This window comes from Carcharodon carcharias, chromosome 7 (assembly GCF_017639515.1).
Source record: "Carcharodon carcharias isolate sCarCar2 chromosome 7, sCarCar2.pri, whole genome shotgun sequence".
NCBI lineage: Eukaryota > Metazoa > Chordata > Chondrichthyes > Lamniformes > Lamnidae > Carcharodon > Carcharodon carcharias.
Genome location: NC_054473.1, coordinates 140,509,050 through 140,535,601, shown reverse-complemented (window position 1 = coordinate 140,535,601; position 26,552 = coordinate 140,509,050).

Below are 26,552 nucleotides of genomic sequence, written 5' to 3'. Positions count from 1 at the left end.
GTCGTCATGCTATCTCTTGACCTTCCTATTGGGATATCTCAGATTACTTTAGCCGTCCATGTAAAATGGATTGACAGGGTTACTACAGCTTGACATACTGAGGAAAGTGCTTTTAAGGTGTCTAAAGTCTGGAAAGAAAACTTTCACCTTTGTGTTCATTCTTCTTTTCACCTAGCTGTTAGAATACTTTAGTGGTAACATTTATGCCACAGCTATTTTTGGCCCAATCTCAGCAATTTTATCCTGGTGGCTTTTCTTATGGAGATTTATTCCATGGTTGTGTAGTTTTGGAGAAAGAAGAAGTGGGTTCAAGTCAGGTCATGTTATACTAGAAAGACTCTGCAGCTGCCCAGCCCATTGCCATTATAGGAAAAGGTACACTTTAAAAAATTCATTCATGGAATGTGGGCATCACTGGCTAGGTCAGCATTTATTGCCTATCCCTAATTGCCCTTGAGAAGGTGGTGGTGAGCTACCTTCTTGAACTGTTGCAGTCCATGTTGAGTAGGTACACCCACAGTGCTGTTAGAGAGGGAGTTCCAGGATTTTGACCCAGCAACAGTGAAGGAACAGATATAGTTCCAAGTCAGGATGATGTGTGGCTTGGAGGAGAACTTTCAAATGGTGGTGTTCCTATCATCTGCTGCCCATGTCCTTCTAGATGGTAGTGGTTGTAGATTTGGAAGGTGCTATCTAAGGAGCCTTGGTGAGTTCCTGTAGTGCATCTTGTAGACGGTACATGCTGCTGCCATTGTTTGTTGGTGGTAGGGGGATTGAATATTTGTGGATGGGGTGCCAATCCAGTGGGCTGTTTTGTCCTGAATGGTGTCAAGCCTCTTAAGTGTTGCTGGAGCTGCACTCATGCAGGCAGTGGAGAGTATTCCATCACACTCCTGACTTGTGCCTTGCAGATGATGGATAGACTTTGGGGATTCAGGAGGTGAGTTATTTGTTGCAGGAGTCCTAGCCACTGCCTTGCTCTTGTAGTCACTATATTTATTTGGCTAGTCCAGTTCAGTTTCTGAGCAATGCTAATCTCCAGGATGTGGATAATGGGGGATTCAATGATGATAATGCCATTGAATGTCAAGGGGTGATGGTTAGATTCTCTCTGGTTGGAGGTGGTCATTGCCTGACACTTGTGTGGCATGAATGTTACTGCCACTTGTCAGCCCAAGCCTGGGTATTGTTCAGGTCTTGCTACACTTGGACATGAACTGCTTTAGTATCTGAGGTGTCACAAATTGTGCTGAAAGTTGTGCAATTATCAGCAAACATCTCCATTTCTGTCTTTATGATGGAAGGAAGGTCGTTGATGAAGCAGCTGAAGATGGCTGGGCTGAGGATATTACCCTGAAGAATTCCTGCAGTGATGTCCTGGAACTGTGATGATTGACCTCAAGTTCTGGAGCACAAGCCTTTAGTACTATTGCCAGAATATTGTCAGGGCCCATAGCCTTTGCAGTATCCAGTGCCTTCAGCCATTTCTTGATATCACACGGAGTGAATTGAATTGGCTGAAGACTGGCAGCTCTGATGCTGGGGACCTCAGGAGGAGGCCAAGATGGACTATCCACTTGGCACTCCTGGCTGAAGATTATTGCAAATGTTTCACCCTTCTCTTTTGCACTGATGTGCTGGGCTCCCCCATTATTGAGGATGGGAATATTTGTGGAGCCTGCTCCTCTAGTGTGAATGTTTAATTGTCCATGACCATTCACAACTGGATGTGGCAAGACTGCAGAGCTTAGATCTGATCCGTTGGAATCACTTAGCACAGTCTATTGCATGCTGCTTAAGCTGTTTGGCATGCAAGTAGTCCTGAGTTGTAGCTTCACCAGGTTGATGCCTCATTTTTAGGTATTCCTGGTGCTGCTCCTGGCATGCCCTCCTGCACTCTTCATTGAACCAGGGTTGATCCCCTGGCTTGATGGTAATGGTAGAATGGGGGATATGCCGGGCCATGAGGTTACAGATTGTGGTCGAGTACAATTCTGCTGCTGTTGATGGCCCACAGTAACACAAGGATGCCAAGTCTTAGAGTTGCTAGATCCCTTCAAAATCTATTCCACTTGGCATGGTGATAGAGCCACACAACATGATGGAGGGTATCCTCAATGTGAAAATGGGACTGCACCACCAAAAGGACTTTGCAGTGGTCACTCCTAACGCTGCATCTGCGGCAGGCAGATTGGTGAGCATGAGGTATGTTTTTTCCCTCTTGTTGGTCCCCTTATCACCTGCCACAGATCCAGTCTAATAGTTATGCTCTTTAGGACTCAGCCAGCTCAGTCAGTAGTGGTTCTACTCAACAAGTCACTCTTGGTCATGGACATTGAAGTCCCACCCAGATCACTTTCTGCACCCTTGCCAGCCTTAGCCATTTTCCTGGCGGAGTACTGATTCATCAGCTGAGTCACTGTACCTGACTATCATCAGAAGGTTTCCTTGACCTGATGAGACATAATGGGGTCAATGTTGAGGACTCCCAGGGCAGCAACTCCCTCCCAACTGTATACCACTGTGCTGCCACCTCTGGTGATTCTGTCCTGCCAGAGGGATGATGGTGGTGTCTGGGAGCATTAATATGTCAGACTGTTGCAAATGTCCCCATTTTGGCACAAGCCCCCGGAGGTTAGTAAGGAAGATTTTGCAGGGTTGACAGGGCTGAGTTTGGCATTGTCAGTGCCAAAGTATCAAGTGGTTTGACACAATTGAGTGGCTTGCTAGGCCATTTCAGAGGTCAACCACATTGCTGTGGTACATGTAGTGACATTATTAAACCAGATGGGTTTTTACAACAATGGTTTCATGGTCATCATTAGACTTTAATTCCAGATTTTTATTGAATTCAAATTCCACCATTGCCCTGAGTCTCTGGATTACTAGTCCAGTGACAATACCACTGCGCCACTGCCTCCCCATCAATATGTCTCTATGTCAGAGGACTATGTCAGTTATATTGCCAAGTGAATCTGTAACTGAGTTGTGCTGCAAAATGACTTGAAGCTAAACTCATTCACAGCTACTGTAGTGCTAGTGGATATAAAAGTTACAGCAGCTATTAAAGTTTATGCCTCTGCCTCATTTCAGAGTACAACTGGCAACATTGGCCACATTTGTCAATCTGTGTATAACCAAGTGACACTTGCTAGTTCAGGTAAATTAACTTAATCTCCTTCTCTATTTACAACTAACATAAGAAAATTGTGGTGATTAACAACTGTAAATATGTCAGCCATGGCTCAGTTGGCAGCACACTCACCATTGAACCAGAAGGTTGTGGATTACATTTCAACTTCCGATGGGCAATTCCCCTGCTCCCTGGGACTCTCTGCAATGTCTCCAACTTGGATTTAGAGTCAGAGACTTTGGACAGTTCCGGTTTACTTACCTGGATAAATAGTTACACAAGAAAAGTTAGACCAATTAAAACCTAGTCTAACTCCGAGGTTGCAGATGTGACCCCCACCCCCCCACCCCAATGACCCCTCCGATCCTCCCACTACAACCCTGCTCCAGCCACCTGACTACTGACCCAATCACCCAACTAATCCTTTGACCCCCACCCCCACCCCCATCCCTCCCGCCCCCAACTACCCACTGATCACCTGTCCCGACTACCTGACTATCCCCTGACACTCCAGTTATCCCTTCCAACCACCTGACTACTCCCCAACTTGACTAATGCTGCCAACCTGACCTGACTACCCCTGACCCGCTTACCTACTCACCCACCGATCCACCCATCAACTCACCCACCTATCACCCTACACACCTCACCTCACCCACCTATCAACTCGCTCACCAACCACCTCACCCACCCTATCCACATACTTTACCCACCTATCCCCCTACCCATTCACTCATTCAGCCACTCCTCCTTTCACTAACATACACACTGGACTTTTAAAGGAGCTGTAAAAAGTGTACATGTCCTGTCTTTCCCCAATTCCCTGTTGTGACCTGATAGAGTTCTCTGAGGGACGCTGTGCTGCACATTTCTGTCAAAGCTGGGCTTGGAAGACCCAGCATGAAATGCGGAACAGCATCGAGGTGAGGGAAAAGTTTGAGCAAAGCGGCAATCCAATGATGATTGCTATTCCTTAGAGGATCTGGTCATTAACACATTGCTGTTTGTCGGAGTTTGCTAGGCACAAGTTGACTGCCACGTTTCTTACATTAAAACAGTGATCACACTTCAAAAGCATTTCTTTGAATATAAATCAATTTGGAGCATCCTGTGGTTGTGAAAGATGCTATGTAAATGCAATTTTTTTAAAAACGTGTGGGTCTGTGCTTTTATAATGCCATTACTTATATGAATTGCAAAGCATTCCATTCTTTGAATGTCTAACTAAATTGTAACAATTACCATGGGATTATACAAGTTCCCAGGCAGCTATCATAATGTCTTCATTTTAAGACAGTCCTCAAACCTATTAATACTTGACTCAAAGACAAACTGACTCCCGGGTAATCAAGCTTAGTAACTGTAGGTTTAATAAATGTAAGCTTCATTTATGATACCTTTTCAGTATTCAAGGATACCAGCTGAAAACAAAATAAAATGAGGTGCTTGCTTTATTCAGCTAATCTTGCTGGAGCAGTACTTCAGGAGTTTGGACAGGCCTTGGCATCTTTTACAGTACAACGTGAACAATATGTCAAGGGACATGAAAATGTGTTTCAAGTTGCATAATTTTATCCTGGCCGGAATATCATCATGGAGGCCAGGGTGGAAGAAGAAACTCAGATATACAAAGAGGACCAGCATGGCGAATAGGAGAGTGGCTATGGAAGGGAAGCTGTTGGTGACTCTGAGAGTTGTTCATTAGGCTATCAGAGAGTAGACATTCACCTAACTTGAAAAGTTTGCCATTGTAGTAACAATTCAGTCTCCATCTTCTCAATGCCCTCCACCAATCAGCTTCCACCTACAGAGGCTTTAACTGTCGCACTGAATTTTCAAGCCTCCCAGTTTATGCTCTGCCCTGCTCTCAGCTGGGCCCATGCATTGTTGGAAAATCTCTGCTTAATACCATACCATGTCAGTCTGTCGCAATCATTTGCATCAAATTTGTTTTCAATTTGTCTTGGTGCTGTACTTTCTCCTTCAGAAATAAGACACAAGAGCACATCTTAGATGTTCAGAAATTGCAGTGCTATAGTATATGCTAATCACCTGTGTAGCCATAATAACTCCCTCGAGAAGCAGTTAGGCAAGCCTTATTCAGATGGAGTAGGCACAAACTTTCTGCAGTAAATGAGAGTGTAACTCAGGTATGTTGGATTCTATGCTGTTTTACACAGTAAAATTCCTATTGCTGAGGACCCAATGCTGAGTTACTGTAAAAAGTCAGAAAAGGGGAAACCAATTATCAATAATCAACAGTTATTTCCACTGAAGCAATAATTCTTCTACCAAAGTAATAAATCATTCTTGTGCTTTGACACCACAAAAACATTCAATGTTTTTCTGTCCATGTGTGTACATTTTGTATGTTGGTTGACAATGAATCAGAACTTAGAATTAGAAATGCCACTACAAGATGACATGAAACCCTCAGAAAATCCACTTCTCTGCACTAAAAGTACCTCAGTACCTGGCACAAGATTGTTTGGCACTAATCAATTCTTGTTGCATTTGTCTTTGAAATAAGCCATTTCCCACTTATCCCATTGCATTTTTATTTGGAATCTGGAAATAATTAAAATGAAAAATGTCAGGTTATTTACATTTTATATTTCACATACCTCATATCCAACCAATTTGATAAATTCACGCAGGGCATGGGGAAGAATAGGGAAATTTGAGGACCTCCATGGGTACGCACCTATTTCTTACAAAAGTATCATGTTTACCAATGATTAAATTTGGCAAATTGTGAGTTTTGTAATGCACCATGTGCCATTTATCAAAGGCCATATATTGGCAAAATCTACAGCAAATCTATAACTTATCTAATGCATCTCTATGAATCACTGCATAGCACAGAGCAATAACCTGGCAAAAAAGAAAGCACCCAATACCAGACTTTAAATATGTGAGGAAATCATGAGTGTTGTAAACCGAAAATTAATGAAGGTGTAACATACTGATTAAATGTGTGCAAGTTTTTGGTACATTTGATCTTTTTGGTTGCTATATATCATTTCTTCTCAAGTTCGCACTAAAATAGGAAATGTCTCCAGGAAGTGTGTCCTTTCAAAAAGCACCAGACAAAGTGAGAAGAATGTCAAGGTCTTGTAAATAAACAGCTGGCATGCAGCATGTGCACATTCTCTCCCTCTTTTTTAGTGCCATCATGCTCAATCCATTTCTGCCAGCCTGATAGCACGCAGCATAATTTAACTGTAATTGATAATGTAAGGGCAGATGGAGCGTGGTGTCAGCTCCTGCTCACGTTCTCTAGGGATGTTTCTGAAATCAAAGCAGATGGTCCAATTGCTTCTTATTTATGTGTTGCTGCAAGCTCCTCCGCCTCCAGGATAATGGATCATTATTGCCTGCTGTGCACAAGCAGCAATACGCTTTCAAATCTGGATCTCCTCGCTTAAGCTCCAGTGCAATATTTCATATCATCCAGCATGGTCACACTTACCAAGTCTCCTGACATTAATAATAGAAACAATCACATACCAACTATTCTCTTTATTTTCCTAACCAAAAAATAATTTGTCATTGCAGTGGCCATCATCTTTTAACATTTTGCATTCCTACACTCTGGGAGATACTTCCATGAACTTTGCATTGTTTGCTATAAAATTGTGTTTTTAGCAATTAAAAACTGCTCCCAAAATATTCCTAGCTGGGCAAATGGAATAGGGTGCTTTTGAGGGTCAAAGGTAAAAAATATTTGCTGGCAAAGGAGAAATGATCAATCACTGATTATTGCTATGCAGCAAATCCCACAAGGTCAGAACCAGTAAAGCAAGATTGATTAAGCAATCTTATACTATTCCTTCAGTCCCTTAAGTGCAGCTGCCAAGTAACTCGGTTAAAGTTTTGTAAAGTCAGTCAACATATAATATATTGAGTACATTTTGTTAAGTCTCAACAAATATAATCAGTGCATGTTGCAGCTTTGCAGCAACTAGTTACTTAGCATAACAGCAAAGTAAGTTTCACTAAGGTCATTATGTTAACATCTCAAATCCCACAATTCAATGCGTCTTTAAAATTCATGACAATTTGTAACCTGTAACCACTTATAGTTTATTCCTCATCAATTTATCAGTAGCCCAATTTATTATTAAACAGATAAAGAATAAATAGATGTCACTCTGTTTTAAATGTAAATTCCTTCACACTTCCTACATTGATTATTGTTCAATACCAAGATACCATAACATTGCTCGAATTTCCCCGATCTCTTTTCTCTCGTCTCATTAATTAGTTTGAAACCTGTTGGTAACAGGTGGGCAGGATTTTGCAGTGGTTAATGTGGCTGGAGCAAAGTTAGGTTAATTTCTTTTTCTTAAATCACGTAGGTTTTACACTTTGCAATAAGTAAAAGAACAGGAGTCCCATTTCTGGCCATTCAGCAGTAGTATCCCTTGAAGCTTAAAAGTCAAGTTTAGAGGAACTCATCACCAATTACTAGGTCAAATTTAATACACAGATTTCTAGCATGGAAATTTTAAACAAATCCAACGTAAAATTCAATTAGGTGTTATTATCTGCAATGTCCTTTAGTGAAGTGGGGAAGTTAGGTTTTGGAGTATTTCTCTGTAATTATAGCAAATTGTGGGATTTTAGACCAGATTTTCAGTGCTACAGACATGAAAATTAAAACATGTTTTGAAAAATCTATGACAGCTAAATGACTTCCATAGCTCTGCCAATCATTTAACAGTTAAGGACAGAATTCTATGATTACTATTGCTGCCAGGAATTGCTGTTTTGACTTGTATCTTCTGTAACTGCAACAACCATTATTGTTCTCAACACTCCCAGCGGGACACCATCACATGCCAGGAAGACAGGGTGAAGCAAAGTTGCTTTTTCCCTCAAAATATTTGATGGTTTGCTTTCATGGTAAAATCCAAATATAAGCAGTCGATTTAATTTAATGTTAGTATGCCATCACACTTTAGAAAACACATTTTTTCTCTCGTTAAATGAATTGAAACAGAAATTTTGTTTTTTTTAAGAAAGAAAGATTATTTTTCAGGAGTTTGTAATATGAAAAGAACTGGGACAGGTTCAATGGGCTGAATACCTTCCTTCTGTGCTGTAAGATTCTATGAATATATGGAGAGCAGAATCCTTGCACATGCGCAACACCAAGCATTTGTGTTTGTGTTGAGCTTCGTGACTGTATGACAATGACAATCATATCCTGTACTCTAAGGTGCAGTTGGTGTACTGAATCTCCTCAGCATATATTTGTGGAGGCAATGGTATGCCCAGTTTTTGGCAGCATGTAATCAAGAGCTTTCATTTTGGAGGGAAAGATCTTGACTGCAACACCATATAACGGCAGATTGCACACGATCAAGAAAATACAGGCACCTATATTCTGATGAAGATCTTAAGGCTCTGTGGCAGATACTATAATGAAGAACAACTTTTAATATTTTGAATAAAATAAATGTATTAGAAAATGAAATTAAAATTATGTACTCAATAGTATAAATTGGTAATTCACATCAACAAAATGCCGCCTTCTGTATTGTCGGAAAGAAAAAAATAGTACAATAGCATGAATGTTGAAATGCAACAACAAAAACATTCAACTTAACTAACCGGGTATTTCAGGGCAGCCTCAACTGTTAAATAAGATGTTTTGATCTGAGTAGTGACCAGGATGGTTATGAGTGCTTTAATCTGCCAGGTCAACACCACTGTATTTTTAACAAAAGTGTATGACTTGCTGTTAAGTGATTAGATGGAGATGGAACTTGAAGTCTTATTCTAGCAATCCTAAGAATAAAAATCAGGCAGATATTCACTTTTAATAGCACCTTTGTGGAGTATTTTAAAACATGAGAAGTAATAAATGATGTACATGTCTGCCTTTATTGAAGGGACTACTAAAATCGAGAACAAATATAGCTTTAAAGATTTTCAGGATTATTGTCAAATATTACTCAAAATACGGTGAGCACAAACTTACTGTGCTTATTTGATTACATTTGTGTATTTTTATATATAAAGAACTCTTTATTGAAAGGGATGTGTGTGTCTATATATATATATACACACACCCACATATATATATACACACATATATATATATACATATACACACACATACACACACACATATATATATATAATGTCTTGTAAATAGTATTAAGATGTACTTAAGAAACCAAGTTTATATCACAGTGCCACGGGCAGAACTCAAAGAACATTATTTCACACTTGATGACACTTCTGTAACCCTAGGGCCAATGTTACTCCTCATAGTCTGCAATTGTGATCTAAACTTGTTTTATTCTACCTATCAACTAAATTCTATCAAAATTGAAGAAAGCTTTCAACATCTTAGGTGCTCCATCAAGCAGTACATAGGATTTGCCATTTGATATATATAGGTAATAAAATTTACACTTATGGTAGAGACTGACATCAATGGCAAAAAGACAAAGCACACTGATCTCAGTCACTGATGTAAAACCACAACACGCTGATCTCAGTTACTGATATAAAATCACAAAACACTGAATCTTGGTCACTGATACATAATCACAACACACTGATCTCAGACAATGATATGAAATCACAGCACAATGACCTCAGTTAATGTTATCAAATTACAGCACACTGATCACAGTTACTGATAAAATCACAACACATGGATCTCAGTGACTTGTGTGAAATCACAACACAGCAATCTCAGTCACTGACATAAAATCACAGTACACTGATCTCAGTCACTAATATAAAATCAAACCATACTGATCTCAGACACTGATATGAAATCACAACACTCCAATCTCAGTCACTGATATATAATCACAACACACTGATCTCAGTCAATTATATAAAATCGAAACACACTGATCTCAGTCACGGATAAGCAATCACAACACACCAAACTCAGTCAGTGATATTAAATCTAAATACACTGATCTCCATCACTGATCTATAATCACAAATACACTGATCTCAGATACTGATGTAATTCACAACAAACTGATCACAGTTTCTGATGTAAAATCAAAACACACCAATCTCAGTCACTAATATATAATCAAACACACTAATCTGAGTCAGTGATATAAAATTACAACTCACTGATCTCAGTCATTGATATAAAAGCAGAACAGACTGATCTCAGTTACTGATATAAAATCACACTGCTCTCAATCAGTGATATAAAATCACAGCATGCTGATCTCAGTTACTGATATAAAATCACATCACACTAATCTCCATTACTGATATAAAGTAACAGCAAACGGACCTCAGTCACTGACATAGGGCAGAATTCTGCCCTCAGCAGGGGCGAGCGGGAATGATTTGGAAACCGGCGGCCGTCCGTGATTGTAACCCAACCACGATTTCACGCTGGTGGGCCAATTAAGGCCCACCCACCATGAACGGTGGGTGCTGAATGTCCGAGATGGGGCAGGCAGGGACCTGTTGGCCGCTGGGTTCAATGGCGACCCCACAGCCGGTTCAAAAATGGTGCAGGCAGCCCCAGATATGCTTCGCACATCAGAGTTGCAGCAGCAACATGGCTGCAAATGAGGATGCAGAGACCAGGCAGGAGGTGAAGTTGGCTGGGCACTTGCCGCCCCATTTTTCCGATGAGTGCCTCGCCACCCCTCCTGAAGGCAGTAGCTGCCAGAAGGGACCCTTTGTGCCCAGAGATGGAAGGAGAAGGCCACCACACCCCACAGAGCATGAGAGGAGGTGGCAGCCCAGGTGAGCAGCCACAACGTGGTGCAAGGCACCTGGGTGCTGTGCCGGAAGCGCTTCAATGACCTGCTACTGTCAGGAAGGGTGAGTGCCGTGTTGGCATAGGTCAGTACGTTGAATTGTTTTGGGCTGACCATCCCCCCCCACCCCCCATGGAGCTCAAGGGTGTTAGAGTCTGAGTGCCAACTGTCAGTCACGCTGGAGCTGGCCAAGGGGCTGAGCCCTGGCTGCTTTGACTGAGTGCCTTGTGGCTCGAGGGCCACGACTCAGATCTGCCCTGCAAGGCACTCCTCAGCTGGGGTTGGCCAGGCTGCAATGGTGCTGCAGGTAGAGAGTGAACTAATCAATGCTTCTCTGTTCTTTCAGGAGAAGACATCCCATAACAATATTGAGGGACCGCGGACTGGCAGAGGGCCCCCACATCTCCTCATCCTCTCCCGGTATGAGCAGGAGACTTTGGAGCTTGAGAGGTGCCATGCACCTCAAACGTCCGGCCACGGTGAGGTTGGGGTGCCAGACGATGGTAAGAGTGCACTGCACTGAGGTGAGAGTTTCGGATGCTGCAAACAATCTTGTACAGTCCCATCACTGATGGGAGCCTCCAGACTCGATCTCTTATTGATCATTGAAAGATGATGGCACCATGATGCAGATCTCCATTGTCTCACCAGGGTGCCTGGCATGTACAGTGACAGTGTCATGACTCACACTAATGACATGTCCTTCTTCTCCCTTAGATCTGCCACCAAGCAGCCAAGCGCAGGACCTCCAGGAGCTACCCCTGACACTGGAGGCCCACCTTGCTCCCAAAGCACCTGTGTTAACCCACTCTCTGAACCAGGTACCACCACAGATACCAGCGCCTAGGTGGGCATTAGTTTGGTGGCTAGTATCTCGGTGCACATTGGTAAGGGAACTTCATACTCACTTGAGGTGCAGGCGGAGGCAGAGAGAGCCCAGGGTGCTGGCAGCCGGAGGACTGCTGGAGACCAGGACGATGCTCAGTCAAAGGCTGATGATGGGCCTCTGGAGTTGTCCAGTAGGCAGCAGATGCTGGATGTCCAGCGGGATGTGCGGGAGGAGGGGGCAGAGATCCAAGAGGATATGCGTGCCATGATCTCCGTGATGGAGGAGTCCCTGCGGAGCATGAGCACTGCGTTAACCCTCATGGCTGAGTGCAAAGCCTCCTCCATGGAGAGAGTGGTGACTCGCATGGAGAGGCTGCTCCAGGAACAGAATCAGGGTTCCCTGGGGTTGCGTTTGGACCTGCAAGCCCTCACACAGGCACTGATCTCAGCTGGTCAGTCTCTGTATGTGAGGTGGATGAGGCACCCAGTATCCCAGCTGGGTGCATATCCATCAATGGCGAGTAAGGAGGTCCACAGCAACCTCACGTTGGCACACAAGCTGCATGTTGTCTCTGCGGACTCCTCTCAGGGCGCTCTGGATGACGGCAGCAGCTCCTCCGCCCCTCTGCCAGAGCCCGTGGCATCTGATGAGGCTGCGGCGTCTGGGGAGATGCCAGCTGTGGCACTGGCTGCTACCTCCCAGGCGGGGCCAACAGAGGCTCCAGTGGCCAGAGGACAACTACCAAGGTCATCAAGGCCAACAAGACAGCAGAGTCAGCAGGCTGTCTCCAATGCCAGTGCCAGCGAGCAGGGAGCACCTAGACGTAGTGCCCGTAAACATAAGTTTAAAGCACCTTAAGCACAAAAGGGACTGGTCACAGGTGGTCTTTTGTTCGCCCATTTTGTTTTACTTCTTTTAAACGGTGTGACCAACAACACCGGATATTGTTCTGTTCAATAATATGTGAACTCCAGCATTAAATTACATTTGCTTTTGGATTATTGGGCTGAGTATGCCTCATTTGTTTTGTAGTTGCAGGGTAGGCCAGTATGTAATGTTGGACGTGGGTGGCTCGAAACCTTATTGTACAGGCACTGAGTGTGTATCTTGGGGACAAAGGAAAGAGTAATTTCTGTGATTCAGGATAGTGGCAGCGGCCCTGGTATGAGGTGGTAGGTCTTATTTGGCAGCCTAGCTGAAGGAGTGTTGGATCAAGGCGTCCCTGGTGTCCCTACCTCCCTGGAGGTTACAGAGGTCTGGCTCCACATCCTCAGCATTCTCCTCACCTTGCCCCTCTTCTGACTCACTACTGGACTCATCATCTGCAGTCTGTGCAATTGTGTCAGTGCTAGATTGTGGAGACCGCAGAACACAACCACTATCAGTAACACCCTCTCTAAGCAGTATTGCAGTGCGCCCCCTGAATGATCCAGGCATCGGAAGCACATCTTGAGAAAACCTAAGGTTCTCTCTACTACCGCCCTTGTGGAAGCGTGATTCCTGTTGTACCGTTACTCCACTTCTGTTCTTGGATGGAAGAGAAGCATCATGAGCCATCTTTTCAAGGGATAGCCCTCATCACTCAGCAGCCAGCCATCCAGTTGGGCTGAAGCACTGAAGAGCTTTGGCACCTGGGAGTGTCTCAGGATGTATGTATCTTGGGAGCTGCCAGGGAGCCATGTACAAACTTGCAGAATCTGCATCCTGTGATCAGACACTATCTGCACGTTCATGGAGTGGAAGCCCTTCCTGTTGATGTAGGCACCCAGCTCACCTGCTGGCACGTGGCCAGCGTGATGCACTCGATCGCACCTTGGACGAGGGGGAACCCAGCAATTGCTGCAAAGCCTCTGGCTCGCTCAGCCTGGCTGGCCTCGTCCATACGGAAATGAATGAAAGTCAATACCCACCTGAACAGAACTTCTGTCACCAGCTTGATGTAACTGTGGACAGCTGATCGGGAGAGTCCGCTCAGATCCCCCACTGACTCCTGGAAAAAGCCGGAGGGATAGAAGTTGAGGGCCACTGTGACCTTCAGAGCCACTGGCATGGAGTGTCCACCCATACAGTCAGAGCTGTTCTCCGGTCCAATTCTCTGACAAATGGAGGTTGCGATCTCTCTGGAGAGAGACCGACCCTCCTTCAGCATTACATATCAGGCATATCGAGGTAGCTGCATCGTCACCTGTAAACCCTGGCAGCAGGATAATGGCGCCTTCTCCAGCCCCTTCCGCCTTGGACTTCCTGCTGGCCCTGTGCCCCTTGTGCCTGTGCCTCGCCCCCCACAGGTCCCTCCCCTGGAAGCTGCATAGGGACACCTGGCCTCTCTCCCTTCTGCCCTTCTCTTCCTCCTCAGAGGAGGTACCTCCAAAGGAGACCACAATCCCCATCACCAGGGTAAGGTAAGGCTGTCTGAAACCTGGAAGGGTCCACAGAGTCTGAATCCTCAGGGGGCCGGGAAGACACCAATGAGTCCTGAAATGACATGTGGAAATGCTAAGAATGAAGCCCTGATCAGAGATTAAGCTGACAAGTACCAATAAACCACCAGCAGCAAATCATCTCCAAAACTCTTCACCACTCACAATGACAATGCTGCTGACCCTTTATATCCCGCCTGTGGATGAGGATTTGCAAACATGCTGCCCACCTGCCCGTTTTGCCCATGCAACAAGCGAAATATCACACGGGTATTGTTAAATTCCCATCAGTTGGGTTCTTAAGGGCCTTAATTGGCCTCTTAATTAATGGCGAGTGCGGCTTTGATGCCCACTTGCACCTGCCAACCGAAATATCGCGTGAGCGCCAACGTCATTGCATGTCATGGCATGAAATCAGTTTGTGATCATCTACTCAGTCCGCCCTTCCCCTTCCCCTACCATTGGATCTCGGGAACCTCATTGTAATACATCAGCATATCATTATTAGGCCAACCCACCAGACTCATCACCCACCCCCCCCAGCTGGATCAACCACCCACGTCGGCGGGAAAACACACCAACGTGTTTCACAACAGCATATGAGTGATGTGCACCGGACAGGGCTGCACTTTGCTTGGGACTTCAAGGTTTGTTTGCCTGCCTTGCTCTGTCAGCACTCACAGTCATCAACACCAGGCTTCACAGACACCACGTCACTTTTATAGGGGCTCACGTGTAAGTCTCTGTCTACCAGATCATCCATATGTGGGTGGCTTTTCAATAACTACAGGGCAAGGTCTTGCTTGGGGAAGGAGGAGAAGTGGCCTCAGGCAATGGGAGAGACTGCAGGATCGAGGGCTGAGGAGGCAGTCTCCAGAGGAGATGAGGCCAGATGGACATGTGAGGGTATGTGTGTGAGAGCGGGTGGTGATGTCCCTTGAGCTGCTGGTGAATGAGATGCCAGTGAATTTGTGATGGGCTTGAGTGAGTTTAGAGTGATGAAATGGTTGCCATACCCTGGTTGCACAGATGAGATCATTCATCCTCTATCTGCATCGAATGGCCAACCTTTTCGGTGCAGCATTAGCACTGATCACCGCTGCCACTGCCTACCATGCTGTATTGGTGATGCTGCTGCCCATCCTGCAGCCAGAGCAGGGATAGAGGACATCACAGCTGGCCTCAACGGCATACAACTGATGTGTCATTAAACCCGGGGACTGTAGCAGTCTTTTTGTCTTTCATGGACATCTGCTGTGCAGTAGTCATGGGCTGGAAGCACTGAGATGTGTGCACGCGATTGGACGTTAAATATGGCGCCCGGCGTGATGAAGCAGCAAATTGATGGCATGATGGGTGCATAAGAGCCCGTCCACCACGGGAAAGACGTGTTTCCCAGGAATGCATAACTAATGTAGCGGGTTTGGACGATATGATGTGAAAACTCACCACCGTGGTCGACAGGTAAAACATCGTTTTACAGGCCCACTATCACACTTGGTGCAAATCGGGGATAATTCCACCCAGTCAATGCCATAAAATCACAACACACTGATCTCAGTCAGTGATATAAAATCACAACACATCAATGTCAGTTGCTGATATAAAATCAGAACACACTGATCTCATGCACTAATATGAAATCACAACATAATGATCTCAGTCACTGATATCAAAGTACAGCACACTGATCTCAGTCACTGATATAAACTCACAGCAAACTGATCTTACTGATATAAAATTACAGCAAACTGATCTCAGTCACCAATATAAAATCACAACAAAATGATCTCAGTCACTGATACAAATTCACAACACATAGATCTCAGTCAGTGATATGAAATCACAATGCACTGATCTCAGTCGCTGATATCAAATCACAGCACATTGATCTCAGCCACTGAGATAAAATCAGAACAAACTGATCTCAGTCACTGATATAAAGTCACAACCCACTGATCTCAGTAAGTAGTAATAAGTCATGACATACTGATCTTAGTGACTGATATAAAATCACAACACATTGATCTCAGTCACTGATATGAAATCGCAACAATATGATCTCAGTCACTGATATCCAATCACAGCACACTGATCTCAGCCACTGATATGAAATCACACCACACCAACCTCAGTCAGTGATATAAAGTCACAACACACCGATCTCAGTCACTGATATAAATTACAACAAACTGATCATAGTTACTGATATAAAATCACAACACATCAATCTTAAACACTGAAATAAAATCACAACACACTGACCTCAGTCACTGATATAAATTCACAACACAATCATCTCAATCACTGATACAAAATCAGAGCAAACTGATCACAGTTACTGATATCAAATCACAACGCTCCAATCTCAGTGGCCAGGATTATCCATGCCCGCCAGCATCGAGCTTGTTCGGTGCTGTGAGCAGACAATTTGGTGCGATCGGTTTCACAACAGCATTAAGCCAGTTTGCGATCGTCCTCTCAGTCCGCCGATGGCAGGCCACGTATCCCCCAGACATCGGGAACTTTATTGTAGTACATCAGCATATTATTATTAAGTTAGACCGCCGGACTCATCACCCCGCGCTGGATTGTCTGCCCATGTCGATGGGAAAACACGCAAACCTGTTTCACAACAGCACATGGGCAATGTGCACCGGATGGGCTGCACTTCACTCGGGACTTCAAGGTTTCTTTGCATTCCTTGCTTTGGTCAGCACTCACAGTCATCAGCGCCAGACTTCACAGACAGCACCGCTTCACCTTTATGGGGGTTCACGGGTAGTTCTCTACCTACCAGATCAGCCATATGGGGTTGCTTTATAATGGCTGCAGGGCAAGGTCTTGTTTGGGGAAGGAGAAGAAGTGGCCTCAGGCAATGGAAGAGGCTGCAGGACAAGAGCTGCACTGGGGAAGGAGGGCATTCCAGGCTATGTGTGGGGGTTAGGGTTAGATGATAATCTTTCCAAGTGTCCTCAAGATGGTGAGGGCTGAGGAGGCAGTCTCTAGAGGAGATGAGGCCAGGTGGACATATGAACATGTGTGTGTGAGAATGGATGGCGATGTCCCTTGAGCTGCAGTGAGTGAAATGCCAATGGATGTGTGATGGGCTTGAGTGTAGGGTGATGAAATGGTTGCCATACCCTGGCTGCACAGATGAGATCATTCATCCTCTATCTGCATTGGCTGGCCAACCTCTTCTGTGCAACAATGGCACTGATCACCGCTGCCACTGCCTGTTATGTTGGATTGGGGATGCCACTGCCCATCCTGCAGCCAGAGCAGAGATAGAGGACATCATGGCTGGCCACCAGGCATCCAAATGGCATTCCAGTGATGTGTCATCAAACCTGGGGGCTGCAGTCTTTTTGCCTTTCGTGGACATCTTCCTTGCAGTAGTCATGGGCTGGAAGCACTGAGATGTCTGCATGCGACTGGACTTTAAATATGGTGCCTGGCATGATGAAGCAGCGAGATGATGATGCGGCATGTGAATGAGAGCCTGTCCTCCTTGGAAACTGTGTTTCCCAGGAATGTATAAGTAAGGTGGCAGGTTTGGGATGATACAGTATGAAAACCCACCATCGTGACCGACGGGTAAAGTGCTACTGCACTTAGTGCAAATCTGGGGCCGTTCCACCCAGGCAGTGCTATGAAATCACAACACACTGATCTCAGTCACTGATATAAAATCACAACACACTGATCTCAGTCACTGATATAAAATCACAACACACTGATCTCAGTCACTGTTATAAAATCACAACACATTGATCTCAGTCACTGATATAAAATCACAACAGGCTGATCTCAATCAATGACATCAAATCACAGCACACTGATCTCAGTGAATGAAAGTCACTGCATGTAATTTTCTCTTCAGGGACTAAGTTGCCTGGAGGGACAGGGACATGGAGACTTCCCTGTCACAGAGGCCATGGGCCCTCATTAATTATGCAGTTTTGGTTTCCCGACGTATCATGCGGCGAGACAGATTGGATGGCATGTGCACCAACATATCTGGGTGCCATTCTTAAAAGGCGCCCAGACAGCAACTTACCCACCACGCTCAGGGGAGCACTTAGAAGAAGTGGTGAGGAAAGAAAAATTAAGATAATCTGATGTCAGAAATGGTTGCACGAGTGCACTATGATTGTTACACTTATCACACTTTTGTGAATATAGTTCACTTGCACTTTAATGAGATCTGATGTGTTATTTGCAACATAACCCTAATGCCTGTGAGCACACCCCAGCACCATCATCACCCGAGTGTCACCCCATGTTCCCAAGAATCAGGCATTTGCAGGGAGGCAAAGCTATTTGTTAGCACCCTTGCGAGCCATGAGCAAGAAGTTTCCCACACACGCTGAGCATTTGCCCTTCACACTCTCACCTGTGGCAGATAAATACTACGTGCTGGGCTTCCCCTTCAATTGTCCAGTTGAACTAAATACATCTCCGCCCACCCCTGATGACCCAACCCATGCAGCATCTCAAGATCCCCACCACGAGGCTCTGCAGAGTTGCGAGCAGCCATGCTGCAAATAACATTCGAAATTGGGTCTAATATCTTTCCCCCTCCCTCCGTCACCCACACACTCCCCCCTGCATAACCAACACCAGGGTGTTACAGTTAACCTCCCCATGGTCACCAACCCACCCCCTCCCCCCATCACCTTCCGTCACGCGGAGGTTAATGTAGAAGTCCCCTACCTTCCCAAAGAGCCCACCCCATTAAAATTTTTAAAAATTCATTCATGGGATGTGGGTGTTGCTGGCTGGGCCAGCATTTATTGCTCATCCCTAATTGCCCTTTAGAACTGAGTGGCTTGCTAGGCCATTTCAGAGGGTATTTAAGAGTCAAACACATTCCTATGATTCTGGAGTCACATGGAGGCCAGACCAGGTAAGGACAGCAGATCTCCTTCCCTACAGGATATTGGTGAATTAGATGGGTGTTTACAACAATCTGCAATGGTTTCATGATCATCATTAGACTTTTAATTCCATATTTTTTATTGAATTCAAATTTTACTATCTGCCATGGTGGGTTTCAAACCCAGGCCCCCAGAGCATTACCCTGGGTATCTGGAGTACTAGTCCAGTGATAATACCACTACGCCTCCCAAATTGACATGCCCTCCCTCATTTTGCCAACCCCCAGAATCCACATCATCTTGCATTCCCCCTCCAACAAACCTCAGTGCCCCCTTCACTCACCATCACCATACCCTCTCCTCCGTTAACTCTAAAGACCCCTGCCTCTGAACCCCTTTCTCCTCTTCCCCCCCATGCCCACCCATACCTCAATGACCCCACCCTATGCCCATTCACATCTGAACACCTACCATGCCTGTTCATACCTGCACACCCTGCCCTCCCCAATTGCACTCCACCGCAGCCCTTCCCATCCTCCCACTCCATACCAGCTCACTCAGCCCACAACGCCTGCAGAATCTCTCTCTCTTTCTCCTCCAACCTCCAACCTCCTTCGCCACCCTCTAGGCTTCCACACCCACCCCGCCACTTCAGTCCTCTCCTCCCCTTCTAATTCCCACCCCGAACACAGACCATGGCCGTTCAACTGTACCTCCTGCTTGAAGACCCATCTCTTGGAAGAAGCTGCTGCTTGGAGATCCAAACCCTGAGAGAAGCTGCTGTGCTGAGAACCACCTCCTGAATGCTACTGCGCAGAGAAGATCCACGTGGCTGATGCTCCACGCATTCACTGCTGCACGTGGTGTTCCAGGGTCTGGTCACTAGACACCTCCATCTTCTCTTTGGATCTCTGCAGGCTGCCCCAGGCCTTCTTTCGGTAAGTACTAACATGTTCTGGACTGGCGTGATTTTCCACTGGTGGCGTGGATGATTGGCCAGGGGAGGGGGTGCGATTCCGGTTGGGCCTTCATCTGCATCCCATTAACGGAATGCAAATAGGTTTCAGGCCGGCTTCTGGCAGGAATTGCAACTTGCCAAGGCGGCCAGGAGCGCAAGTTTCCGCCATCATTTAACGCCAGCGGGAAACTGATTTTTCAGCTCCTGTCACATTGTTTCCAACCCCCCACTGCCTGCCATTAAACCCACCACACAGGGGTCTTGAAAATCCTGCCCATTGTGATCACTTCTCAGTTTATAAAATAAATTATCCCATTACAAAACATTTTACTTAAGCCATGGAAAATTGTGACTTAGATTTAAATAGAATTCCTCAAGAAAGAAATATTGAACAGGGAAGAAGGGCATGCAGGTCTGATGGAAATGGGATGAGATGGAAATGAGAAAGCCAATTCAGTGGCAAACAAGAAACGAAGGTGCAGGAGGGAGGAAAGGTCAAGGTGTGGACTTCAAGATTACAGTTTTGAGTGAGTGAAGAAATAAGTGATTTGGTTAGAAGAAAGGTTTTGTGAAATACCTTGTAGGTCAATAAGCATTTCCCTTTAAAACAAATTGCTATCAGAAGAAAATACCTTTTACACTATCCATCTTTAATGATCATTCTCTGGAGCTCAAGCTTTGCTTGAATATTTGAACACAACATGTCATGGAGACTGGTCAGGAAAGTGAGATCTCATGGGATACAGAGGAAGGTGGCAGGTCGGATCCAAAATTGGCTCAGTGACAGGAAACAAAGGGTAGTGGTCAATGGATGTTTTACAAATGGAAAACTGTTTCCAATGCTGTTCCAGAGGACTCAATGTTGGGGCCCTTGCTGTTTGTTGTATATATTAATGAGGTAGACTTAAATGTGGGAGGTATGATTGGGAAATTTGCAGCTGCCACAAAAATTGGCCATGCAATTGATAGTGAAGAGAGGAAGCTGTCAACTCCAGAATTATATCATTGCATTGGTTGAGTGGGTGGAGAAGTGGCAACTGGAATTCAATCCAGAAAAGTGTGAGGTAATGCATTTGGGGAGGGCAAACAAAGCAAGGGTTTAGTCAATAAACGGGAAGTTATTGAGAGGGGTTAAGGAAGTGAGTGACCTTGGAGTGCATGTCCACAGGTCGTTGAATGTGACAGGACAGGTGGACAAGATGGTCAAGAAGGCATATGGAATGCTTTCCTTTATTGGGCGAGGTATTGAATACAAAAGCATTGATTTAATGATGGAACTGCATAAAACACTGGTTAGGCCACAGCTGGAGTTTTATGTACGGTTCTGGTCACCACATTACAGGACATAATTGCTCTGGAGAGAGTGCAGAGGAGATTTTCAAGAATGTTGCCAAGGCTTGAAAATTGCAGCTATGAGGAGAGATTGGATAGGATAGGGTTGTTTTCCTTAGAACAGAGGAGGTTAAGGGGTGACCTAATTGAGGTATACAAAATTAAGACGGGCCTAGATAGGGTAGAGAGGAAAGAATTGTTTTCCCTAGCTGAGGGGTCAATTACCAGGGGGCATAGATTTAAGGTGATTAGTAGAAGGATTAGTGAGGACATGAGGAAAATCTTTTTTTACCCAGAGGGTGACGGGCATCTGGAATTCACTGCCTAAGTTGGTGGTTGAGACTCAAACGCTCAACTCATTTAAAAGGTACCTGGATCTGAAGTACTGTAACCTGCAAGGCTGGAAAGTGGAATTAAAATGAGCTAGGACAGAATCCTGGAATTCCTTCACCATCCTGTCACACAGTTCGCTCTGTTACAGCAGTTCAAAGAAAAGGCACACTACCATCTTCTCAGGTCAAGTACAATAAATAAAGTCTTACCAGTGCCATCCTCTTCTGAGGATAGCTTTTTAAAACTCTGAATGACTTGGGGCGGAATTTATGTGCCAGTTTTGGTGGGGGGGAAACTGGAAAATGCAGCGAGCTGTTCAAAAGTCTGTTGACTTTGGTGGGATGGTAAAATCCCACCGGCATAAAATTCTGACTTTGAAATCCTGCTTCAACTTTGGTGTTTTGTATTGAATATCCTGCTTGTGATGATGAGTGGCAGTGATGCTGAGGAGGGAACATTTTTCAACAGTTGTGTCTAGATCCAAGATCAAATATTGCAAGGTCAGAATAATTAAACATGACAAAGTAACTTTTGCACCATCTCAACAACATGTATTAGACTCAACATCACAATAAGACTTAAATTGCCATGGTGGGCCATTTCTATTCCCTTTGCTGCTCATCAATGTCACAGCATTATTGGTAATTTGAGTGGTGGGGCAGGGGAGTGGGAGTGCCTGGGAGTGAAATTTTCAATTTACATCCAAGCAATGTGTTTGAGCGCTCATTATGGAAACCCTGCAATTTTCCTTAGCATAGTTTAAGTGGAAAGCAAAATTGAGTGTTTTATTCCCCCGACAGGTGCCTGACTGACTGCGCCAGCTTTATGTTCTAGCGATAAGTTCAACATTATCTAATTGATATCAATTAGTGTTGTGTTTGGCAGTTGTGCGTTATCAGGCTGATACATGCCATAAAAACAGAAAAATCTGGAAATACTCAGCAGGTCTGGCAGCATCTGTGGGGACAGAAACAGAGGTTACATCATAACTTGCAAAGTCACTTCACTTTGAAGTTTTACAAACATCAAGAGAGAGAGCTCTTCAATTCAGCTGTTCTGGCAGCTTTTCAAACCATGATCCAAAGGTGAAAGGGCAATATTCACAATTACTGCAGGAGCGGCTGATGTCACTGAATCCAAAGAGCTATTTAAGGCAGATGCATATTTGTAACAGTTAATATAATAATGGTGAATCAAGCTCCATCCTACTGTTCTATCTCTTTGAAGAGAACTTCCAATGTATGGATTCTTTTAATTCCATACCAGCAATTCTTGTAGCCTGAATGAGAATTTTAAAGTAACATCAATTTGTGTTGAGCTAGAAGCAGTTTTGCAGTAGAGGTCTGTGCACACTACGTACTGCACAGGAACTGTCCAAATTTAGATAACACCCATCCCAAACCACTAATAGATAGAAACATTCACCTGAATAGACTAAGATGCATTCAAGATAAGTTACAGTAGTAAAAAATGGTTCTCTTATCTGCTATGACATAAACTTTCTAGTCAATTATGAAATTAATATAAAAAATTCAACTTAAAGGGCCTGTGTTTAAATATGTATCAATATTTTGCATATCACTAAGCTAAAATCATGCTGAATAAACCCCATTAATTCAGATAATATTTTTCAGTCAATACACATATAAATTGCCCAGCTATCAGCTAAAGATTTAAACTGCATTTCAGCATATTTCATTACTGCAAAGTCAGATGTCTTCTGCAAACAGGGTGCAAATCTTGAATCAAATGTGTATACAGCACCATGCCATGCCAATATTAGTTGGTTGGATGGCAAGTTAAATGAATCTATTAAGGTTTTTTTTTATAAATAGATAAACACAATCTTTTTGATCAGATTTTGGTTTGCTTTGATTCATAAGATTGAGATGGATAGCCAGATAGCAGAAATACAGATTAGAGTTGACACATAAATCTTTTGTTATAATCCTCATTTTTGACTGAATAGTAAAGTCTGGCGAGGTCTTCTCACTCGATTCTGCTAGGGCATGAGTAACTACTGTTTCTAAACCCTGTCTCCAGCAGACAGAATATTTGCAATCAGCAATTTATAAATAGAAGCAATGAGCATTTGGCTAATTTTAACTGCAGGGGACAGAGATGGTCACTCGAGGAAGCAAGCGCACAACCAAATAAAATAATAAGCATAAACTATAAATCTGAAAGTTAGGAAACTGTGTGAAACTTTAGAAAATTGGCCTTCACTTTGAACAGCCAACTACTTAAATATAGACTTAACTTCCTGTCTGAAGTATCCCATGAGGCAATAGGCTTACACTTTTAACACAGTTTTTGTAAACATTTTTGTGTAATGGCTTTTAAGTGTAAACATCCACATGTTGGATTTAACATTCCTATTAAACTATTATGTTAAAAATAAATAAATTGGGCTGAAAACTTTCCTTATTACAGATAATGATATTAATTTGGTTGGTAGTCATTTCTGACATAAGTTAAAGATTCATTTGTGAACAGGAACTGCAATACCATGGTACCTACAACAAAAGCAACTGTGTGGTACTCTTGGTTTGCTTAGCTGCTGGAGAGTCACTCAGATCCTATTGTTTCATGGAGAGGTGGTGAGCTGTCCTCCACCCAAAGTTAGTCCTATAATTCACAATGTTACCCAGGTTATGAGGAAGCTACATTTTCAGCAGGCAGGCAGTCACTGACCTACGTCATCTATTGCCGCAGGAATTCAATGCAGTAAAATGACACGCGGATATTTTTGTGTTACTTTCATGCTATGTGCTTTAGTCCTGGCAGTAAGCTGACTAGGCCACATAATTGGCTCTTAAATCCTGAAGCTACAAGCAGTTAATTGGGTAGTCAACTCTTTCTTGTTTCAATTGGTGGCCAGTGACTTGAGTTCTTTGCTAGTATTGAATACTGCCCCTACTCCAAAAATGTTGGGGCTTGACCTAAATAGCCAAGTGGTTATGGTACTGGGTTTGTAACCCCAAGATCAAGAGTTCAAATCTCACAATGGCAAACTATGAAACAATGTAACTTCATCTGAAACAGATGGAAACGGGTTTGTACTCAAAAGAATTACTCCAAAAATGTTGCTCATGCCAGTGACAGGAAAAATTTGACTGAGATCAGACAAGAAATATTATTAACTCAAAACCAATGTATTGGAGACAGCACTGACCACAAAGGGACAGAAGTAAGTTAAAAAAAACAGGTATCAAAACTTAGGTCGCGAGATGGTGAAGGACAGAATGCTGGAGCCTAATCTTTATTGACTTCTGAATTTTTAGTTAGAAATACACACTATACACAAAAAACTTTCTCAGCACGCTCCTGTATGAACAGAGTTACATTTTAATACCCACCACCTGAATACAGTTAGCATCCAATTGGTATAACAGTTAACAACCAAGAAAACACAATGAAGTAGGATACCCTGAAGGACTGCAGGAATAGTCTACAAAAAAGCATGAATTTAGAGAGAAATGAGGAATTGGAGTCAAATTTCAGAAAGTAGCAGACTTAAATGAAACCTTAAGAAAGAAAGATTATAGAAGTGATAAGGCAAGAGAAAATATATCTTTTAAAGTCAAAAGATGGCAAATCTAAAGCGAAGGGAGAAGGTAGGAAGTTTAAAAGATAGGAAGAAAAGTACTGTAAAAAGACAGATTTAAATTAATTAAATTAAAATGCTTTAGGAAAAATGTTACTTAATAACTTTCATCTTCAGTATCCTCATGACAGCGTTAATCGCAGAATTCAGTGCTGACTGATTTAACAACTTTATTATTTCAATCATTTGACTGGCACCCAGGCAAGAGCACATTGCCCAAGAAAAGTTATTACAATTTTCCTGCAGATCAACTGCTTCTCATCTGGTCTTATTGATTACTGTACAAAGTGCTCAGTAATCATGCTATGCATTGTTGCTTTTAACACACTGTATATTGCAACTCATCTTGGTAGTTGTTCATTTATCAGAATTCTAGAAAGTTCCGAATGGAAAGATGTAGCTTACCATATTGTGGGTAATGCTGACTTTACAGATGGTGAGAAATATCTTCATAATTTTTGAGTATATACACAGATGAACCTTGCCACTTTGAAAATGTTTGTAAAGGTTGTTTGGTGTTTCACAGAGAGGACTGGAGGCTTGTATGGTTGAACATAAACCATTTATTGGTAACCCATAACTATATACATACCCAAGGCATGGTTGCTGGCTCCTTCCAGACTCTGCTCCACAGAAAGTCTACTATCATGTGACTCTCTACGTCATACTGTGAGCGGTAATGTTCCCCAGTCCCACATTAACCTTTACTCTGCCGAACACTCATCCTACAAAAGCAATGATAATTAAACTTGTTATACTACAAAGTTTGGATTTTTTTCCCAATATCCACCCTCATCCTCAAATCAAAATGCAGGTAAGCAGATTGACTCTCTAAATATATGCATCTTTATTCACTGCTCTGTATACATTATTATTCAAGAGTTAACTTCAATCTGCAGTAATTCTCTGGATGCCCATCATGTTTCCCTGTCAACTCCAAAGATGCAAAATAACATAGCAGAAGACTAAAGTGTACAGGCTAAAACTGCTAGTAAGATTTAAGTACAGAACAAATACCGCACAGAATCTTTTTTAAAAAATTCATTCGCTGGATGGGGGCTTCGCTGGCTGGGCAAGCATTTGTTGCCCATCCTTAGTTGCCCTTGAGAAGGGGATGGTGAGCTGCCTTTTTGAACTGCTGCAGTCCATGTGGTGTAGACACACCCACAGTACTGTTAGGAAGGGAGTTCTAGGATTTTGACCCAGCGGCGGTGAAGGAATGGCGATATATTTCCAAGTCAGGATGGTGAGTGACTTAGAGGGGAACTTCCAGGTGGTGGTGTTCCCATGTGTCGTC